Source organism: Suncus etruscus, chromosome 6 (assembly GCF_024139225.1).
Source record: "Suncus etruscus isolate mSunEtr1 chromosome 6, mSunEtr1.pri.cur, whole genome shotgun sequence".
Taxonomy (NCBI): Eukaryota; Metazoa; Chordata; class Mammalia; order Eulipotyphla; family Soricidae; genus Suncus; species Suncus etruscus.
The window spans coordinates 12,926,476-12,946,596 of NC_064853.1; positions in this window are offsets into that span (position 1 = coordinate 12,926,476).

Genomic DNA, 20,121 nt, shown 5'->3' on the forward strand with positions numbered 1-20,121 from the left:
TGCTAATGCTGGTGTTCTGTGTGTTTCATCTAATTAACAACTAGACGAGGAATTAGTACATAATGGTATACTACATATTTTGTGAAAGATTTGTAAAAAAAAATATTCCTCTTATAATAATTTTTAAATTTTATTCTTTCTACAGCACCAGAAGAAAAGGAAAAGCAAATATCTTCTTGCTTTTAAAAATATAAGATCAAGTCACAGAAAGCTTAAAGTACATGGGCGGAAAAGCTCATGCTAAACCCCAGGTGTCCTGGTTTCCATTCTAATAGTTAGTAGATTCAGCTGTGTCAATATAAGAAGGTTCACAGAATCATAGGTCAGAGGCAGCTCAAAACTCAGGGGACCAGTAGGGGATACAACAAGAGTTTGATACAGACAGAAAAGCACAAGGCGTGGAGTTAAGTCTTGGGATTGATGTAAGTAAGTAAATGGGAAAAAACAAAATCGTGTTAGGTAACTAAATGAGAATATGCATAAATTTCACCACAGAATCACTTTCAGCAATAACGTGGATGAAATACTGAGAATATGATTAACAATTTTCAGGTGACACAAAACTAAGAGGGTTATTTCATAAACATAGAAGCAAGAGATATGCTGGAGCTTTTGGCTAATTGTTGGTTGAAATCTAACCATAATTAAATAGAACGTGAAGTTTTAAAAATTTCTAACATATATAGCTAAATTTGAATATACAAACATGGCAGAATGGATGCGTGGCCCAATAACAGATTTAGTTTGCTACAGATAAAAACATGACCATAATACCATGCCATGAACATCGTGTTAACATCATATTAATTTTACATGTATTATTACATTATTTTACATGTATTATTGCATGTATTATTACATGTATAATTTCTCACAATGCCTCTATTACCGTCACCATCATCATTTTTACCCTCATGTTAACACTGAAAGAACTAAAAATTCGGGAAATGGAATGTTCAGAATCCAATGGCTTATCAGTACTGAAATCAGGCTAGCTTTAACAAGGGAGGTTTAACCACCTAAATATAGGACTTTACTTGGATTATGCTACCCTGCTAATTAAGCTGCTGTTGTTGTTTTAAATAAATGCCATTACTAATATATTGAAGGAAGTCTTTTTGCATCTCATCTACATTGGTGAATACAGTTTTCGGGGAACCAATACCTTTTATACTGATCCCCAATAACTTTTGGTAGAGTTTGTCCTGAGAGCTTGGGGAAAACATGGCACAGTAGAGATAGAATGAGGAAACAAAGGAGTTGGAATGTTGCTTGAAAAGGTCCAAATATAAGACTTATGCTTAAGATCTAGAAAAAGCCCAACTTACAAGCTCTGTGACTGACACTATCTGTGCTACTCATCTATAAATGAGGCTCCTTTTCTGGTCCCATGTTGGGAGCACTAGAAATAACTCCCATTAAGCAACTTGGCCCCTTTCTGTTCCATCACTGTGATCAAGAAAGACTGCTACTACTGGTCTTTGTGTATGTTAAAGGACCATGAACTTTACCTTGTGATTAGGAAGAGCCTCCTTAAAAATGGCCAGTCATTTTTATCTCACAAGAACTGTGTTCCCAGAGGGAAGTTAGTGAACTCACATAGGCATCTTCAGGAGCCATCACAGGACCTGAAGGTGGTTTTTGGAAATTGCTGTTGTCTAAGATTCCAGAAAAAATTGTTCTTTTTTTTCACCTACAAAATATGCTAAGGAATCCTCAAAGGGACCCAAGCATTAAGCACAGCAGGCAGTAGCTTAAGTATACTGAGATATCTCCACTGTGTGCCCCACTCTTGACTGTATATAATCCCAGTCAAGCAGACATTCTTTGTATTTGGCTGGTGGCCCGCATCTCAATCACACATATATGTATATATACCTTTGACTTGGAGTCACGCTGATTTCAGGTACATGACCCAGAAGAATAATTAGTTGAATGGGGTGAAATGGAGGAAGATGCCAGACTATTTGTCACTTTTGGTCATTCCATCCTTAACCTTTCTCCTAAATGATAGTCCTGTTTATGCATTACAGCATCAGGTCTGAATTGCTTCATATTACAATCTCTTGCTAGAGTGTCATTGGCCACTTGGTTGTATCTTCTTTTTTTAATGACTATTTGGTACTACCTCATCTATGCCCAATGTTTTTGAAGACCTGAGTTGCTCTTCACTTTAACTTTTGAACTAGATTTCCTAGTAGTTTATTTGTTTACAAAGGCGGGAGATAAAAGGTTTTACTATGTGACTAGGATTTGGAAATTCAACTAAGAGGATGAAGGGGGAAAAAAACTTACAAATGAGCGTCAAGAATGGGGGATGTTGGAGGGAGGCATTTTGTTTATAAGCCAGAGAGATGAAATCTGCTTCTTTGAAGTCTTCTTCTAGACACATTTTGGCAGGTTCAAAGTGAAGCACTGTGATTCTCTAATATCATGGGATGCTAAATGTTTATTTTGGACTTTGGAGAAGTTTTCACAATAGGAAATTTATTACGTTCACGAAGTACCCACACATGCTGCTCTGGCCTGGAACTCGCTTCCTCTTCCTCTCACCCTACTTTCTGCTGAAAGAAATCCCATCTGCAAAGAGCCTTTTTTTGTTTATTCTACATTAAGTCACTTTGTCCCCTGGTTTTCTACCATTCTGTTACTCTCCGCAACATTTTCAGTTAGGTATTGAAGTGCAAGACACTGATCCTTATTTTCCTTTCTTCCTTAAACACCTTCAGGACTGGGAGTATCTATAGGTGCTGAGTACTTAAGTTGTTTATGAATGAGGGTATTCATATTCTAAATTCTCATGACATCAAAGCAAAGAAAAAAAATTCAATGTTAAATGCGGACATGGGAAAAATCTCCTTCTAAAAGATCAGCCTCGTCTTCCAGTGCTGCTGCTTTTTCTTTTCAACTTTAGCCCACATTTCTAATGTTAAAAGTACAATACTATAGAATTTTGTTTGTAAGTAACTCCTTGAAAACACGACTGTTTATCCATCAGAGATTCGGTCAAAGGTCTTTCAGAAAAGCAGGTCAACCTGTCCATGGCTTGTCTGGCCACGTGGGCACAAGCATGCATCACAAAGGTCGCGGGAAACACAAACATCATATAAAGGTTCAAGACCCGCCTCTGCTTCCCCTCTGTGATCCCCCTCCCAGACTTCCTGGGACTCTTCAGTTGTCAACATGATATTTTGGGGAAAAAAGTAAAAGTTTAACTCAAAACATGGACATATTTAACCAATCGCAGGAGTTTCCAATCAATTTGGCCTCAGAAAGTTTGATTTTGGATTTTTCCCTTATTTTGACCTCAACGTGCAGCCCCTTTTCTGGCGCCTGATGCAGACGAGGGCTCGGTACACTCCCGCCAAGTAAATAGCTTCCCCCGCAGTGTGGTTTTCTTTGCCCAGAGACAAACAAGGATGATGGAAACATTAAATAAATGAAAATGTGTGTCAACAGGTGAAGCTGGGTGATTAAAATAGGGAGCTTTCACTTATTTTACTAGAGGAGCAAGTTCCCAAGTGGTATGTAAAGTTCCACCATGAGAATTGTATGTAAAGTTCCACCATGAGAATTATCTTTAGACGCTATTTTTTTAAATCTCTAATTGAATCACTGTGATATATAAAGCTGTTTAGGACTGAATGTCAACACTACAACTTTTGAGTTCCCATATACCTTCATCAATGTCCATTTCTCTTCAACATGTTCAGTTTCTCTACCAGCACCCCACCTACCCACCCCCACTGCCTCTATGACAAATAGTTTTCATTTTTCCTTTTAGGCACTGTAGTTTGCAAAACCATTACTAAAGGGGTATCAGGAATAGCACTTTACCACCTTACAGCACCCAGTCTTGTCCAGAGTGATCACTTTCCACTATCAGCGTGGTCCCTTCTCTGTTTCCCCCACCCAACTTGTGAGAAGCTTCCTACTAAGGACCAGTGCTTCTGGCCTTTGTTTCTATTGTTTTTAGAAATAGTCGCATATTATTATTATTATTATTATTATTTTTTACTATCCCCAAAGTGAATGAAGTCATTTTGTGTTTGACCCTCCTCTCTCTGACTTATCTCTACTCAGAATGGAACGCTCCATGTCCATCCATATATCAAGAAATTTTATGACTTGGGTTTTTCTAATAGAAGCATAATATTCCATTGTGTAAATATGCCATAGCTTCTTTATCAATTCATCTGTTCTTGGGTTGTTGGCTAGTGTGACTAGGTATACAACGACACAGATGCAGATGCCTTTTCTACATTGTGTTTTGAGGCCCCAGGAATGAAATTGCTGGGTCAGATGGAAGCTCAGTGCCTAGCTGGTTCTTGTTATTTTTAATGTCCATATTGTTTTTTAAAAAGACTGGATCACTTGACATTCCCACAGCAGTAAATGAGAGTCCCTTTCTCCCTGCATCCATTCTAGCACTTCTATCCATTTTTGATGGATAGAAATCGCTCCTGGCAGGCTCGGGGGACCATTTGGGATGCCAGGATTCAAACCACAGTCCTTCTGCTTGTGAGGCAAATACCCTATCTCCCTGCCATCTTTCTGGCCCTGTTCCCTTTTATTTCTTAGAGAAGTGTTTTGTAGCTTTCTCTGAAATGGTCGATCACTCTTTCATTAAACTGATGTATTTGATTTTCTGAGGCACAAGTGTGAATGGGACTATTTTTTTTTATTTCTCTCTCTTCTATTTAATTATTTGTATATAGGAAAGCCATGAACTTTTGTGTGCTAATATTTTAGTTGCCACTCTACTATTCAACTCTATTACTTCTAATATCTTTTTTTCCTGCCTAATTGCTATGGCAAGAACTTCAGTACTATTATGAATAAATGGTGATAGTGGAAAACCTTGTTTTGTGCTTGATCTTGAAGGATTTTAGTGTTTTCTTCATTGACTTTAATGTTTGGTGTAGGCTTGTGATAAAGGGCTTTGACTATGTTGGAGAAAGCCCCTTAAATTCCAATTCTATTGGAAGTTTTTATCATAAGTGAATTCTAAATCTTGTCAAGTGCTTTCCCTGCATCAGTTGTTATATGTTTGCTTTTCTAATACCTATATGGTGTATTACATTATTTGGCTTATATTAAATCCTTGAACCCCGGGGCCGGAGAGATAGCATGGAGGTAAGGCGTTTGCCTTTCATGCAGGAGGTCATCGGTTTGAATCCCGGCGCCCCATATGTCCCTTGTGCCTGCCAGGAGCAATTTCTGAGCCTGGAGCCAGGAATAACTCCTAAGCACTGCTGGGTGTGACCCAAAAACCACAAAAAAAAATTCTTGAACCCCCAGGATTAATCCCACTTGATCACAGTATTTGACCTTTTTGATGAGTTGTTGGATTCAATGTGTTAATATTTTGTTGACAATCTTTGTATCTATGTTCATCAGGTATATTAGTTGTAATTCACTGTGTGTTGGTAATTTTCTCTCTCTCTTTCTCTCCCTCTCTCTCCCTCTCTCTCCCTCTCTCTCTCTCTCTCTCTCTATGGTATCTCTGCTTTAGGTATGATGGTAATGTTTGCTTCATATATACTGTTTGGGAATGATTTTGTTCCTTGAATTTCCTAAAAGAGCCTGAAAATTATTTTCAGTAGTTCTTCTGTTAAGGTTTGAAATAATCCAGTAGTGAATACATCTGAGACTGGGATTATTTTTAGAGGGGAGGAAGACATTTTATTAGAATTTTGGTTTCTTCAATTGTGATAGGTCTGTTTAAGTGCTACATATTGTCTTGATTTATCCTTGGGAGGTTCTTGGACTCCTTGGGAGGAATCCAATAATTTATCCATTTCTTCTAGGTTCTCTAGTTTTGTGGCATATAGATTTTCAAAGTAATCTCTAATGTGAACCTTTGAATTTATGTGATATATGTTGTGATGTCTACTCTTTTATCTGATTGAGCTTACTAGGATTCTCTTCTTTGTGATTAGTCTTTGTGGTTTAGCAATCTTGTTTATTTTTTCAAAGAACCAGCTCTTGGTTTCATTCATCTTTTTGACTATTTTCTTTATTACAATTCATTGATTTCATCTCTAAGTTTTATTATTTTCTTTCTCCTGCCTGTTTTGGACTTCTTTTTCTTGGGTCATTTTATCCAATTTCTTAAGCTGTTCAGATTATGTGGGCTCTTTCTTCCCTTCTAATGAATGCTTTCAAATCTACAAATGTTCCTCTTAACACCATTTTTGCTTTCTCTCACGGATTCTCATAGGTTGTATCCTCATTCTTGCTTATTTCCAAGAATATTTTTATTTCCTCTTTGATTCCGTGGTTTTTCAGTAATGAGCTAAACCATTTCCAGCTGTTCGAATTCTTTCTCCGTTTCTGTTTGTGATTAATATCTGCTTTCAGTGCACACTGATCTGAGAAAATAGTTGATACAATGTCTATCCTCTTGATTTTTTGGAGAGATGTTTTGTGACCCAGTTTCCAGTCTATCTTGGAGAATGTCTCATGTGCATTGGAGAATGAGTATTCAACTTTTGGGAGATGAAAAGTCCTATATCCCTCTATAAAAGTACTAGCTTCCATTTTTTAATATCATTATTTCCTTGCTAAGTTTTAGTATGATTTATACAGAGGTGACAGAGTAGTGTTGAAGTCTCCAACTATTATTGTGCTACTGTCAATATCCTCCTTGAAATCTCTTAGCAGATGTTTTAAGTATTTGCTGATGGAGACTAAAACAATAGTATGGCAGGTAGGGCCATTTCCCAGCTTCCTGTAAGATCCCCCAAGCATCACCAGGCTAATTCCTGAGTGCAAAGCCAGGAGTAACTCCTGAGTATACCTGGGTGTGTTTCCTGTCCCTCAAAAAAAATGTATTTTGCTGGTCCCTCATTAGGTATCTGAGTTTATAGAAGGTTTAGGAGTATGCATTCTTCCTGATGTATATATCTCTTGATCATTAAGAAATTACCCTCTCTTTTTCTTTTTTGACCAGAACCTCTCTGTCTTTTATAACATTTTTGAGCCTGAAGTCTATGTTGTCAGGTATTAGTATGGCCACCCCAGCATCTGAGGGAGTTGTTTGCTTGAAGGATGTTCTTCCAACCTTTGACTTTGAGTCTGTGTTTGCTTTGACTACTGAAACTTGTCTGACTATTGATTTTGTCTTCAGCTTCTATTAGTCTATTTTTGAGGCCTTCCACTGAGTTTTTCATTTCATCTACCAATTTTTTAGTTCTGACATTTCTGTATGTAGTTTTCTCATTTCTGCTATCATATTCTCCTGTGCTTTTATTGGCTGCCCATTCCATTGTTTCTTTGAGCTCACTAAACATCATTAAACATCCTCAACATTTCCTTTCTGAAATCTTTTTCAGAGAGATTATATAAGAAGATATTTTTGATTGAGTCTTTTGAGTAACTGTTTTCATCCTTTAGCTAGGTTCTGTGCTGTTTTCCCATGGTGTCTGTGGTGGACTGGGGGTGAGTCCAATAAATGATAGGTGTTCTCCCCCCGCCCCCACCCCACTGTCAGGGAAGACTCTGGGGAACTTGGTGGATGGTGGTCTCTTCTTTTTCATCAAAAATATTCCCTTCCATTTTGGTGTTTCTGTGTAATTGCGTAGAGCCTTTTGTGCTGGTTCAAGGGTTGTGTTCTTTGGCCTGAACTTATTATTACTCTGTGATTAGGATTCTATTTATTGCTTACTCCCAAAGGTACTTTTATGAGTCATTGAGGGAAAGTTGATTGGAATAAGGACTAATACAATGTTTGCATAGTGTGATTAAGGTAGTCAGGGTAGTCAAGTGAAAGTTTAGAATAAGAGGCAAAAATATGAACCATACGGGAGAATATCTGGAAGCCACCAATATGGAAAGTACCACCTTCTGCTGGTCTGATGTATAAAAGAGGCCAAGTGTCTGTTCTTTCCATTTGGGTCCCACTGGGTCCCCTTGTTTCACTTGCAGAGTTAGGGGTCCTATCAGGTTCTACCAGGTCACTTGTGGGGGGATTCAGATACCACTGGGTCCTGCTGGGTAGCTTGTGGGGAAGTTCCAGTTAGGTCAGATCTTGGGGTGTGACGAGTTCAGGTAGGCATGGTGAGCTTCAGAAGCTATTTTTGAACCACTTACGAAGATTTTCAGTTATCTGTATGACATTCACTATACACAAATGAATAGGACCCTTCTCCTATGCTGAGAGAAAAAACTTAGAGAAAACCTATGTTTTCTCACTATTTAAGTTTGTACATAAAATTTAATGTCAGAGTCTTCATTATAAAACTGATTTACAAAGTCAAAGGCATTTTAGTGATCACCCGTATATCCATATAGGAGAAAATGAAATGAGAAGATTCTCTTCATCTGCTTATTGGGAAAGACAGTAAGTAATTAGAAAGGGTGACCCAAGGGCTCTCACTATTCATTATAGAATCTTATCAATGTTGCTAAGAGGTGCTATTATTAATAATTTTTCCTTTAATAGAAGTAATATTTCCTATAGTAGAAATCAGCTCTATGCTGCTGCACTGCACAGATCTAGTAGCAAAACACCAACTTTAGGATGAGCGATGGCTCACAGTCGAGCACATGATTTCCCTGTTTTCAAGCCCAGTCAAAAATCCTCACCCTCTTTAACTCACAACTAGATATGGCCAGCCAACCATTAACAACGTCCTACTTAAAATACATTGATGCCACTATCCTGGCCTCTGCTTTTGGTGACTTTTGCCAGGAGAGACAGATCATAACTCCTAGAAAAGATATTTTATCTCCTGGGTGGAAATGGAAGGGGGTTACTGCAGTCTCTTGGCTACTGAAGTACCATTTTAGCATAGTAAAAGCCTGAAATTAAAATGCCCTTGTTTAGGGAGGAATGTGGTCCTTTAGTGATCCCATGGAATTGTAAAACTACAGACAAGAATTTAAAGGTTAAGATATTGGGGAAGGGTAAAAATGACCAGTTAGGTAGCAAAGGAAACACTTTCCTCTCAAATAAAGCTTTTCCTTTTAGCTGGCTGGATGTCACTCTAAAGCTTGCTTGCTATCTCTGACTTAATCTCACCACAAATATCATGACTGTGTTGTGTGCACAGGTCAAGCCTGGAGTGCCCTGTTTTTGCAGCTCTGGATCAAAGCAATAATACTCAGGAGAGTATGAGTAACCCAGACAGGCGTGACAATGAGGAGGAACTGACAGTTTGTATCAGCTTGAGGCACACTCAGGAACTGTTCTAAGGGGGTCCAGAAGGCCCACTGAGCCTGGTCAAAAACCCTACTTATCAAATATTTGCACAACGGTATGTGATTCGCTCTTTAGGCTACTGTGAATACCAGCAGCCTGCCTGAACTGGATCATTTTAACCAGACTCATTTCATGAAATGACTCTTGCTATTCACTTTCTAGATAGAAAGTCCAGCTAGGTATGTCAAATTTCTCAGGATAGCCCCTGATTTCTGGCTCCTTCAGAAAAGCATGAACATTGGTCAAACAACATCCTGTCCAAATGTCCAGACTCCACTAGCTTGACCATTTACTTCTTATGCATCCTCATTATCATCATCCAGGTCCCTAAACACTGCGCAGTGGTTTCACTCTTTATTTTTTCTTTTTTGCCATAACTTTAGTTTACATGACCTTAAAGTCACATTTCTTCCAAGCCTGTCACCCCATCACAGCCACCACCCTATTCCTCTACCACATTTCTTTGGACTCCCCACTTCATGCTCTCAATTGCTCATCCTTATGACTTTCATTGGTACCACATATCATTGATGTCCTCATAGTACAATGTGGAGGGCACATCCTTGACCTGAGTTGGATTCCCAGCATCTCAGATGGTCCCCAAGCTTCACCAGATGCTTGAGCACAGAGCCAGAAATATGCCCTTAACCTTGTCAGTCACATGCCCCCCAAATAGTAATTTTATTAATGTTTTCTACTACTCTGCATGTTTTATATTTTATACACATAAATATTAGGAGTTATCCAACATGCCAGGAGCCTATAGTTGGTCTTATGCTTCAGGGATGGAGAACCCTGTATCTCTTAAGCCAAGGGAACTTCCTTTCTAATTTCCCTAACATTTACTGTGCCTATGCAAAACAAACAAAGAAATTGCCACATCTGCCGCCCTTTTTATTTTGTTTTTTTCTTCTTTTAATTTCATTTAGATCTTCTAGATAGGGGCTCCCACTTTTTTCATAGAACCTTAAACTTGAATCATTTTGTTCTGCCTCATATTTCTAAGTCTTCCTAAAGCTGAGAAAAGAAAAATAAATAGTGGATGGGACCCAGAGGCCAACCCAAGTGATCTCAGGAGCAGTGAGTGTGTGTGTGAGGGTGGGTGGGGGTGGGGGGGAAGGTCAGATCTAAATACCCAAGCCAAAGTCAATGACAAAAGAATCAAGAAACCCAAGCTATAACAAGCTAAATACAAAACAGACCTGTTACACTAGCAGTCCAGGGGCAAGGGGCTAAGGGTGGAAGTATGGGATGTATGCTGGGAACTCTGGTAGAGGGAGGTCAACACTGGTGGTGGAAATGACCCTAATTCATTGTCACTATATGCCTGAAATACAACTGTGAAAGACTTGTAATTCAAAAATAAAAACAATAACTTAAGTTCCACAAGCCAAAAAATTAAATGAGTGTATTTCTAGGCATGTATATTTTACCAATAATGACTTGAAAATAAATAAAAACTGTATATAGTTTTGTAACTGTCAAAATAAAACAAATAAATATTCTAATGTTTTTTTAAAAAAAAATAAATATTAGGTATTCTGTCTGGCTTAGTAGGTTAATTAAAAACATAAAACTGAGCGATTGACTTGGTCTTCTATTTTAAGTTGAAATTTTCTTGTTGACTGGCAGAAATGAAACTTTTACTTTTTTAAAAAAAATGACATCTTTACACATTGGAGACTTTTAGTTTAAAATTGCTAAGCTGTTGAAAGATTTAAAAAAATAACTATTCAGCTAATGTAATAACCAAACACATCACAAGAAAATAAGTATTGACTGTTCCTACTAACAAGTTTACCCCCAGATCTACTCATTATCTTCACATTACGAAAGACTTCAAGCAGGCAGATTGAATTACAGTCGGGTCCCAATGTTATCTTCCCCAAACTGTTAGTCAACACACGAACAGAAAAGCCATTCGGGGTTAGCAGGACAACAGGAAGAATGATATTTACCAGTAACTTTGCCCCCACATACAGAATATTAACCTCTCTAAGCAAGTGGTATTCCTCTCCCGAAAAGGAAAACCTCAATTTTTAGTGGAACTTTATTAAGTTATTTATTATTAACTTTGGTTGAAATCACATTGGACACAGCCAGGGGCTGCATTTATACTCGCTGTAGCTTGGTAAAAGGCTCTTGACCTGCACTGCCTATAAGGAAGGTTAATTTGAACACAGCTTCCATCCATCATTAAGTAAGGTCATCTACTTTAGGTGTTTCTGGGACAGACCCAACTTATACCTCTTGGCCTAGGATTATACAGGTGGTGCCTATTGTCTTTCTCCCAAGTAACCCTGTTCGAATGAAATCGGGAGCCCACATACTTAATGGTTAGGTTGGTCTATGAAGAGTGGCATGTTATTGCCCAAAGCTTAGAAAAATTGGGTAGATGGGGCTTGGAGATAGCATGGAGGTAAGGTGTTTGCCTTTCATGCAGAAGGATGGTGATTAAAATCCCAGCATTCCATATGGTCCCCCTTGCCTGCCAGGGGCGATTTTCTGAGCATGGAGCCAGGAGTAACCCTTGAGCGATGCTGGGTGTGACCCAAACCCCCCTCCCCCCCCCAAAAAAAAAAACCCAGAAAAATTGGGTCTGAGTAATAGCCTGGTTATTTCTAACCTAAGGCTCAGAGAGTCTGGAAGATTTCCAGTTATGTTTTCTCTTTACCATGTTGTATGGATGACAGACAAACAGGCCAGAGAAACAGTCTGGTTATATTCTGCATGGCTATTCCAGCACCTATTGTATGAGCAATGAAACACATAGATGTTAGAAAAACATTAACACCACCAATATTTCAGTGTTTACTCACTGTGATCCCAATGCTATACCTCTCACTAACAGCTTTTCTCCTCTCGTCTTCCTTTGCTTTCTTCCATGCAAATTATTTATTCCAGCAGTTACTAGATGCCTTGGTGCTATATAAACAAAGGCTACCCAAACAAAGATTAAGATGTGACTCTTAGTGAAGGGGTGAACACAATCCTTTAGATAATATTCATCACATGCTTGCTAGTTTACCCCTTAATATTTAAGCAGGATAGATTAGTTCATTTAGAACTTCAATGTCCTGCAATAAAACTGTATGTGGAAACTGGCTCCAAATATTGCTCAATTTTTGTAAGATTTCTTTTGCAAGGTGCTGGGTACATGTATGTGTGCACTCAATATGTCCTGATGAGAAACAGAGAATTGATTAATGATAAAATGATGAAACAGAGAATGTTGGATACATCTATTTCTAATTAGTTATTTATGGGATACAGTTAAACTAATTATTTGTTATTGGAGGCCCACATCCAATGTTGTTTAGGGCGTGATCCAGATTCTGTACTCAAGAAATATCTCCTAGAAGTGCTTAGAGGGACCTAAGCACTAAAATAAAGTGCTGGAATAAAACTGGAGTCACTTGTGATCCAGGCAAACTCCTTAACCCCTATGCTATCACTTCAGGCAGAAACCATTTTTGACAAATACATTGTCATGTCTGCACCCAGTCAGCTCCTTAGGCTCACTCTATTCTCAAAAGAGATGTAAAACAAACTGTGAAAACACATGGCTGAAAGCTGGCAATCTCTGGAGACGAGACTTGGCCAAGTCCCTGCCCTGTCAAGCCACCACTGCAGCACCTTTCAGCCACAATTACCATTTCACAAATGCCTTGCTTCACCACTCCTCTACGATTCTCTGCAGAGATGCCAATCTGACCAAAAACTCTAGGTATGCTGATATTTGGGATGATATTGCCAGAACATTTTTTTGAGTGCAGGTACCCTCCACAGAGCTTCTTATTTTTCTGGAAGCCCAGGCAGCCAAAAACATGCCCCATACCAAATGAGGCACTGAAGTGTATCTGTTCAGAAACAAATGAAGTAACAGAAATTACTTTTTACATTAAAATTACTTTTTACATTTTTACATTTTATAAGCTTCATAAACATACTTTGTAGAATAATGCCTAGATTCTGAGATGTTCTACCCCAGTGAGGACACCGTCAATGACCTGTTTGTTCATTTCTAGTCTGTTTCCCCTTTCTAGAGTTTGGTCCAAAGAGAAGCAAAGGTGACAGTGGCCTAACCTCACCCATTGCCAAGATGAGTTTGTAACTCCTCCTGTCTGCATGCTTGTCCTACTTATAATCTAAGATCCTCCAGACCAGTGACTCAGTTCCTAAGCAGTTCCTGAATTCTTTACCCAGTTCTGGATGGGCAAAAGAGCCTTTGTTCTAAGCAGGGGCTGGAGGGAGAGGACTCCTGACTATTATTGCTAGTCCCTACAATGACCAAAATCCTGAGAAAAAAGTGCTCGAAAGTTCAGGGGTCAAGATATTGTCCAGAAGATAGGATATTTACCTTGCAGAAAGCCAACCGAAGTTTGATCCCAGTATCATATATGGTCCCCTAGGACCAGCAGGAGTAATTTCTGAGTGCAGAGCCAGGAGTAGTCACTGAGCACCCAAGTATGGCAAAACAACAAACAACAAATACAAAAAGAAGTTGAAAAGTTCCATCTTATCTGCAGGCTGTAGAAACTGGAGAGAAGATGGTAAGGAAATTAGTAATCCAATAATGCAGAGGCATTCCATGTAAGATTCAGAGGCATTATGATTCCAGTGAACCCCAATGGCAGGGCCAGAGCAATAGCACAGCTGTTAGAGCATTTACCTTGCACCTGGCCAACCCAGGTTCCATCCTCAGCTTCTCATATAGTCCCCTGAGCCTGCCAGGAGTAACCTCTGGGCACCACTAGGTGTGGCTCAAACAGCCAAAAAAAACCAAAAACAAATAAACAAACAAACAAAACTCCTAATGACTTTGGGAGTTTCTTCATTAATGATGAGGTAGAGGTGTGGAGTCCTCAACAGCCAGAAAGGCCATGAAAGCTCTAGTCTTTTCCTTCATGCTCAGCCCAAGTATCTCTCCCATCGTCCCCTTCAATCTCATGTGAGAAGCTCATTCACAGGGGGTAGCTGCCCTTCTGAGTTCCGGGGTCACTGTGGCAATGGATGGCTCTGCTGGAGGAGTCACAGAGAGCTCTGATTGAGATTTGGTGAACTGATTGCTCCAGAACACAAAACACAGAACAGAGTCTACCAGAGGGTACCCTGCAGAGTGACAGGCCTGAGGAGGCCTAGGAGTGGGGGTGCAGAAGAGGGCTATAGTCCTTAACAAACTCTTCCTCAGCCACCCACCTTCTTTCAGACTTTATTCAAAGGAACCAGGCATGGCTGCTTTGGCCACAGCCCTGTTGTGGTGCCAGTCAATTTTGCTTCCATCTCTAGCTCCTGGTTCCCTCCTTACAAGACACAACTCCTGACACAAATCCAAAATCCTCTGTTATGACAAACTTTTCAAACCCCATCTCCAGACTTGGGTACTTAAATGGAGAGAGACAGACAGACAGACAGACAGACAGACAGACAGACAGACAGAAAGACAGAGAGAGAGACACAGAGAGAGACAGAGAGAGAGAGAAGAAAGAGAGAGAGAGAAAAAAAAGAAAAAGAAAGAAGAAAGAAGGAAGGAAGGAAAGAGAGAGAGAGGAAAGAAAGAAAGAAAAGAAAGAAAGAAAGAAAGAAAGAGAGAGAGAGAAAGAAAGAAAGAAAGAAAGAAAGAAAGAAAGAAAGAAAGAAAGAAAGAGAGAGAGAGAGAGAGAGAGAAAGAAAGAAAGAAAGAAAGAAAGAAAGAAAGAAAGAAAGAAAGAAAGAAAGAAAGAAAGAAAGAAAGAAAGAAAGAAAGAAAGAAAGAAAGAAAGAAAGAAAGAGAAGGAAGGAAGGAAGGAAGGAAGGAAGGAAGGAAGGAAGGAAGGAAGGAAGGAAGGAAGGAAGGAAGGAAGGAAGGAAGGAAGGAAGGAAGGAAGGAGAGAGAATATCTACCATAGACACAGGCAGAGGGGAGGGCAGAAAAAGGGAGGGGAGGAGGGAAACTGAGGACATTGGTGGCAGGAAATGTGCACTGATGAAGGGTGTTGGATAATGCACGATTGAAACTCAATCACAACTTTATAACTATGTATCTCATAGTGATTCAATTAAATTTATTAAAAACAAAACATTTCTTTGCCAACTTCATGGAAAACATGTTTTCTGGGAGACTCGCATCCTACTTAGCACTGGCTAAATTTATGTCTGCAGAGCTGAACAAGGATAGGAGGGGTGATTAATTAGGGGGTCCAACTGATTCCGTGAATCTCTGATTCACCGGCTGCTGGTCCTTGTCTCCAAACAGAGAGCAGTTATTTCTGTTCTGTGGCTGCCAGTCTCTCTCCCTCTTTCAAAGACAAACACAGCTAATCCGGTAAAACAGAACCTCCAGCCCTTCTAAATGGTTTTAATTAAAACACAAAAGAGGAATTCCTCGCAGTGCTCCGGGTGTAACCTTGGAAGGGGTGCAGGACCTCAGGTGTAAATAAAGGCTGAACCCTGTCAAAAGCTCCTCCCCCGCTGAACTCTCAGCCAGCCTCTGATCTCTAAGCACAAACCTTAGTGGAGGCTTCTGGGACCTGCCTGGTCGTTTCTGTCTGGCACCATGCCCCATGTCCCTCCATGTTCCCCAGGGGACTTATGAAATTGTAGAGCATTTGCAGCATTGGACTTGCATGAGCTCCCCCACTTAGATTTCTGGCAATATATGTACACCCAACCCCCCAAATATCTCTGAGCACAGATCTAGGAGTAAGCCCTGAGCACATCTCTTGTCCTTCCCCAAGTTCAGGGTCACAGCACCTATTGGGACCTCTCATAGGGGGGCCTTCCCAAGGGGCAACCAGAATTGGGTCCGTCTTCACTTCCTCCCAGGATTATTCAAGTCAGGCTCTCCCACAAGATATCTAATATCAGAGCTCCCACTCCTGCACCCCCAAAACACCATACTGCACCCCAACACCATGCTACATCACACACTTCTTCCTCACCACACACCACACCCACTAAGGTCCAGTGGTCCTCAAAGTATGGCCCGCGGGCCACATATTGTATTTGTATGTTTTGTTTCTTCATTGCAAAATAAGATATATGCAGTGTGCGTAAGAATTCGTTCATAAGTTTTGTTTTTACTATAGTCAGACCCTCCAATGGTCTGAGGGACAGTGAACTGGCCCCCTGTTTAAAAAGTTTGAGGACCCCTGCCACTTATACCGCATACTTGTCCCCTCTCCTTCCCTATTTCATCTTGTGGATCTCATAGTTAGAAGGATATTGTCCAATTTCTATAAATCTACACACTTATAGCTAACTCAGCTTCTGATCCTTCCTACTTTTGTGGGAGGCCTCCCATCTGGTTCTCAGGGCCCCTTGCTGGGATTCACAGCCAATCTGGGCAGCATTTCACCACAGGGGTCAGAGAATGCAGAGTGGGGGAGCTGAGAGTCTGTGCACTCAAGTCAGTGTCTTGAGTCAGGGCCTCAAGGGCAGCACATTCAAGGGACTTTGTGGGGCCAGGGATCAAGCTGGGGTCTGTCACATACAAATCATGAGCCTTGATCCCTGTGCTATCTCTCCGACCCTTAGTTCCTTGAACCCTGCAGTATTTCTCTGATCCCTAAGTTTTTAGCCTTTACATGCACTTTTTAAATTATCATTAAATCACCATGACATAGAGTTGAAAAGTTGTTGATGGTTGAGTTTCAGTCATACAACACTCCAACGAACCATCCCTTCCTATTTCCCCATCCCATCTCCCCACAATCCCCCTGTTCCCCCAGCTTGCCTCTATTATTTATCATCCCAACTCCTAAACTCACCTGTAAAACATCTGAGCTTCTCCCAACATGTGAGGCCTAAAAACACTTTAGCTTCCAAACTCTAATTTTCCAGCAATGCTATCTTTTCCATGGAGCACGGACTCTTCTGTAAGCACATAAATCAAAATGTTTCCCTTTTGCCAGGACAGCAAGTTCTGCCATACCCCACATATTTCAGCTCCACTCCCAGGAAAATTCACCATGGCCAGTTCTCTGTGGCAGCTTCCCCTCTGCTCCGGGAAGTATTCCCTCACAGTGACTCCATTGCACACAAAACTAACCAGGTGAAAACCCTGAATCTCCGTCAGCCGATTCTCCTTCTCTAGCATAGGGCAGCCACCAAGAAAGCAGAAACATTTCTAGTTAATGATGTGCATTCAAGTGACAGGACAGGGCTGGAGAAGAGAACAGCAGGGATGGCACTGGACTTGCATGTGGCCAACCTAGGGTTGATCCCTGCCACCAGTCTCCTGAATCCCAACAGGAATGATCCCAGAGCAAAGAACCGAAAGTAGTGACTGGAGCGATAGCAAAGCCAATAAGGTGCTTGCCTTGCATCTGGTCAAGCCAAGTTCAATCCCCAGCATCCCACATGGTCCCCATATCCCTCCAGGAATGATTCCTGAGCATAGTCAGGAATAATCCTTGAGCACTGCTGGGTGTGGCCCCAAATCAATCAATTAATAAATGAATAATAAAAATTTTTAAACAAAAAAGGAAAAGTAAGGTGAAACCAAACAAAACCAAATAAAAAGTAAGTGAAAAGTTTTATTGAAAAAGTTTATTGATATTCTTATCATGAACACACATCTGGAGTTACAAATCCCCATGCTCTAGCCACAAAAGCTCTATTTGAAAGAAGCTTGTTGTAATGAATTGTTGTGTACCAGGGCTTTTGCAAATAAGGCCCTTCAGTGGGCTGAGTGACAAAAGACAGATGTAAATGCATGGCCCCTACTATCTGCAGAAACTCCCTGTCCAGTCTGGAGCTAGCTACTCTATTGGTAAAATGCTAGCTTCCGGGGCCGGGAAGGTGGCTCTAGAGGTAAGGTGTCTGCCTTGCAAGCGCTAGCATAGGACGGACCGTGGTTCGATCCCCTGGCGTCCCATATGGTCCCCCCAAGCCAGGAACGATTTCTGAGCTCATAGCCAGGAGTAACTCCTGAGCATCAAATGGGTTTGGCCCCAAAACAAAACAAAACAAAAAAAATGCTAGCCTCCTCTTTGATATCTTGACTCAATCAGGGTGCAAAATCAGAAGATGGCTAACCGTGAAAAGGCATTATTTCTGTGATCATTCCTAAATATTTCCCAGAAAGCGTAAGACATATTATCAATAGAGTGAATAGTTCCCACCTTTTGATGCATCTTTGGCAAGAAGATATCGCAGAAGTCAAGTATTTCCTGAAGACTCTAAGCAAAAGCTGAGATTCCCAGGGAAAGGAAGACCCTGAACAGGGATAAATCAACCTGTACAACAGATGAAACAGGGTCACAGCACTAGGACGCTTCTGGAAGTTGAAGGCATCATCTCCATATGGCCTGGAACAGCGTCAGTTTCTCTGGTCACTGTGCATCTAGGGCTATCTGAAAACTTCTGCTAAGGAAGCTGATCTCACTCACTCATTCTTCTAGGGACAGAGCAGGGCCATATCTCTTACTTATCAATACCATGACTAGACAAAGAAAAGTATGGTGGGTCGTGGTGAGGCGGGTTATCTAAGAATTGAAGAGACTCGGGTGGAATCATATGAAGGCAGGTCAGCCCCACGGAGGTCTGTGCGTCTGCACATCAGCTCCTCAAATCAAGGCACTGAGAAAAGGGAAGACCAATCTTGCTTTTCATTTTTGTTTTTTGTTTGGTTTTCGGGCCACTTCTAGTGGAGCTCAGGAAGTTACTCCTGCTCTACACTGAGAAATCACTCCTGCCTGGCTAGGGGGAACCATATGGGATGCTGGGAATCAAACCGAGGTTCATTCCCAATCAGCTACATGCAAGGTAAATATTCTACAGCTGTGCTATTGCTCCAGCCCCAAGACCAATCTTGTTCTGGGGCCTGAGAGGCAGCTCAAAGGGCTGAGCACAAGTGAGAGGTTTGGAATTCATCCTAGGGACCGTGTGGTTTTCCCAGCACAACCTGGAGCAACCTCTGAGCACTGAACTCAGTGTAGCCTTTGATCACTGTCAGATATTTTGTACTCCCATCCCCCAAAACTGTTCAAACTGTCCTGTTTCCAAGATCCCAAACTCAACAGGTACATTGACTGACTGGTCAGCTACGGTAGGGTTGCTCCAAGAGCATAGCCTGAGCATGCAATTGCTGATTCCTAGTACTGTTTCTCTGATGGATGTTGTTACAGTACAATCCAGCCTCCTTTGAATGTCATTGACTTATTATTAGATTAAGTATTATTAGACTAAGTATTCTCAATTTCAGAAAAGGTAAATCACTATGCTTTGAATCACCGCAATGTATTGAGGTACAGAAAAAACGTGTATGTATATTTTGTTTCTGGCCACACCCATCGGAGCTCAGGGGTTGCTCCTGGCTCTGTGCTCAGAAATCACTTCTGGCAGGCTCAGGGGACCATATGGGATGCCAGGTATCGAACATGGGTCAGCCGTGCTGTGCTATCACTCCTAGAAAGATAGTTTATGGAAAAAACTGCCCAACCTTGTGTTACTATGATCAAAACTTCTGTGTTGTATGTTCATGAAAATCAACTGCTCCTATAGAGAGGGGATTATAAAATAAATGCCTGTGCTCAGACACATATAAACCTAATTGTTGATCACACCAGCAAGCCGCTCCATTAGTACGGAAGAGCTACAAATAAAGTACATGCAAGGACTTCACCCTACTCTGAAAAATACATACAAGAGTAATGCTTTAAGGCTACATATTAATAAAGCTACCTTGGTTACTTCAAATGATTAGCTAAAACAAAGGTACTCTTACAAAACACTGTATATACTATATAGTGATCACTAGTGCCATCTTTGGGAAAGGAAAGTTACTGCAAGGCAGCTAACGCAAACAGTCTTTAAGACTTCCGGCTAGTATTCCCATAGCTTAAAACTGACCATTTCAAGGGTTGGAGCAGGTAGGGCGTTTGCCTTGCAAGTGGTCAACCCAGCTTCAATCTCCGGCACCCAATATAGCTCCC